The sequence below is a fragment of the Lichenostomus cassidix genome, chromosome 6 (genome assembly GCF_008360975.1).
Source record: "Lichenostomus cassidix isolate B80296 chromosome 6, HeHo_3.0, whole genome shotgun sequence".
Taxonomy (NCBI): Eukaryota; Metazoa; Chordata; class Aves; order Passeriformes; family Meliphagidae; genus Lichenostomus; species Lichenostomus cassidix.
The window spans coordinates 31,165,744-31,168,865 of NC_139487.1; the positions used below are offsets into that span (position 1 = coordinate 31,165,744).

At 37.8% G+C, this 3,122-nt stretch overlaps 1 protein-coding gene across 3 annotated transcripts in view; it reads left to right on the plus strand.

Moving 5' to 3' along the window:
- The window catches only part of TET1 (tet methylcytosine dioxygenase 1), a 77,268-nt gene that overhangs the window by 23,662 nt on the left and 50,484 nt on the right, over positions 1-3,122 (plus strand). The gene's annotated exons all lie outside the window — the stretch shown is intronic.

A 3,122-nucleotide genomic window follows, 5' to 3' on the forward strand; every position in this document is an offset into this window, starting at 1 on the left:
ACACGTTGGAGGATGGATGGGGCAAGTAAGATGGTTGGTATGTGTAAGATGAAGCTAGTGAAAATGAGTACAAAATGGATGTTGTTAAACTTACTTTGTTGAACTATTCTCTTATACCAGCTAAATGTAATATAAGATGGTTTAGTGTTGCTTCCGTACTAAAATTTCAGAAGTTATTTGACATACTTTATTTGATAAATGCTGACTGGTCTGTAGTGTAATTTTGCTTGAAAACATCCCAATTTTTTAACAGTTTTGTTGTCATGTTTACACATTGCAGAAACTCTGGTAAGACAAAGTTAAGATTAAGTATGGAGCAAATAACCCTATTTGACTTGCATGTTTGTCCAGACTCAAGGGTGTCTGTCTTTTCATGTGGTGTAGTTGTGCAAACCACCTACCTGTGTGCTAACACTAATTGCAATTGTGTGACACTAGCAAATGCTTTTTTTTTTTGCATTAAATAAATTAAGCCATTAAAATATTAGCATTTTCATTGTTGTGGGTATGATTTTAATTATTCATTTTAATTACTGCAGCGTTTTGTAACTTAGCACATAGGTGTAGCTAAAACTTGAAATATTTGCTCATTCTGTTTTGTGCTGTTGACAGTAGCGTGCAAAATAAGGAGTGTTTGTAAATGAGTCAGTTTGTAATGTGTAATTGGTGTGATGCCTGTTCAGGCAAAGTATGGAAAATGTGTTTTTTTTGGTCCCAGACAGGTACTTTGTATTGGGTGTCTGTCTGTAGTAGTGGCTCACAGTCGGTGAGCCACTCTTGAGGTTTTCCTCTTGAGTTCATTTTGCCACTGTTTGTGATTTGATGGCCAACAGGTTGCTATGTAATATGATTCTGTCATTCCTCTCCTTTCCAAAAAACCTTCTGAAGAGCTTTTTTCCACCCTTGGCTCTTGAATGGAAAGGCTTGTCTGGTTTTGTGTGTGCATGTAGTATCCATGTCAATCGTTGGACTTGGGTTGATTTCTGGTTTGACTTTTCCTTTGCTGAACTGACTCTGAGGTGATTTCTCTTTGGTTTTTGGTACTGTTCTTTGTGTTTTTTAGTATTTATCTTCGTTTTGTGGTGCTGAAGTGTATTTCCTAATAGTTTGTTTAACTGCACCCACCTAATAAGGCACGGTACCTCTGAAGGTATCTCATGAAATGCCTTTGGTTTTGGATGGGAGAAGGGAGGCCAGGTGTCTTAAGTTTCATTGCAGCTCTGTCAACTGCAGTAAACGTAAAAGCTGCATAATTTGCAAGCTTCGTTACTAGGGCATTTTTAGAAATGTGACATTGTTATATGACTCTAACCTGGCTTCTGCTGTTGGTGAGACAGCCCTGTAAAGTGGTGTTGTCTTATCTGGTGAATTGTAACTTCAGCATTTGATTTTTATGAGTGGTAGTGCCTGAGGGCATCTGACCAGTGATATTTTCAAAATTTCAACAGGATGCATCCTTTTTTCCTTTATTTTCTTCAGGTAGTATCGTTAACTTTCTTAAATGAGTATTTTTAGTACTTTTTTCCAGTAATACATGGAGTGTTGGTTTTTTCCTATCCCTTTTAAGTGTTGATACGTGCACATTTATTTACTTTGACGCTCATGTTCTTTCTAATTATACTGCTTAGGACCAACTTATTCTCAAATTCTGTGCAGGGTGAAAATAAGCAATGCTTTCCAGTTGAAAATGGGTTGGACAGATATAAAGACTAAAAGAGATGCACATTATTGTACTGTACCTTTTGCGTATTGTTTATGATTCTTCACACTTGTATCTTAATGCTCCTTTCTGGTTATGGGAGGATTCATTTAGGAAATTCATCCATGTCATAAATACTGTATTAGGTTCTCTATGTTTATTTTGAAAGAACATCTGAAATATTCATCAGTTCTAGCAAGCAAGTGCTCATTAAAGAAAGAGTCTTTGTAAACTGAAGTAATGAATATGAGGGAAGGAATATACTTAGTTTTCCTTAGGGTTTATATTGTGTTCTTTTCCCAGTTAAGCAGACACATCTTTAATTTTATTCCTGGTAATGGAAAATCTATATAGAAGGGATTCATACTTGAAAAGTAATTTTCCTGCATTTCTAAAGTCATATTATACACCGTGCTTCACTTAACATCATCTTTTTATGCCACTTAACTGGCGTTCCAGCTCAGTTTGGGCAGTGCAGTGTACCTCTTCCTAAGGATGGGTAAATGTTTGCAGTCACTTCCAAGTTCATGAATACAGAGCTCAGAAGAGTGGGACAGTTGTGCATGGCATTGTGTTGTCAGGGAGCTCTACACTTAGCACATGTAGGCTGCAGTGGCACCAGTAAGGAAACCTCCCCACAGATCAGGAGACACCTACAGAAGCATGATCCGTGGGCTGTCATGGGGCTTCTCTGAAGCCAAGGCTGACTTTTGGGTGGCTGTGGGTGTTTGTTGCCCTGATGGAGATAAAAAACCCAGAGCAACAACAAAACAAAAGAAGAAAAAAAGGGAGGGGAAAAATAGGGAAGAGACTGTGGGAGAAATCCAGAATTACATATGCAGTGATAAGTGAGTTTTGTGGCTGCCTGCACAGTCTTTGTTCTCTGCCTCTGCTTGCGTGTTTATACATAAACACTGCAGTGGTGATTGAGGGCGCCAGCAAAGTGCGAACGGTGCCTGCTCACACTCTGTAAAATCCTCTCAGCTAAAGACAAGCCAAAAGCCAGAGATGACTCAGTATGTAGAACTTTGGGGTTGTTTATAAACATCATATTAGGAACATAAAAGTTTGATTTCCATTAAGGCTGTAAATAGCTGATTGAGCACCCACTTAATTTTTCTCCTCCACACATACAAAGCATAGTCTTGTAAAAAAGGCAATGTTAAAACATCAAGTTGGCTTGGCAGACCTGCTATTGTCCTTTTTATGGTGCAGTTTTAATTTTGCTGCTCAAAGAAACTAGAAATACACTTCGTTTTTTTTTTGGTCAAGGTCATACATGTGTTAACAAGGTTTAGGAAAGCAGCTGCTAAAGTTCACAATAATGCTTGGAGTGAGCAAGGATTGAACTGATTTTGAACATTTATTCTAAATTATAGTGTATATTTTTAGTGCAGAATATCTGCCAAAATATTTAGCTGGA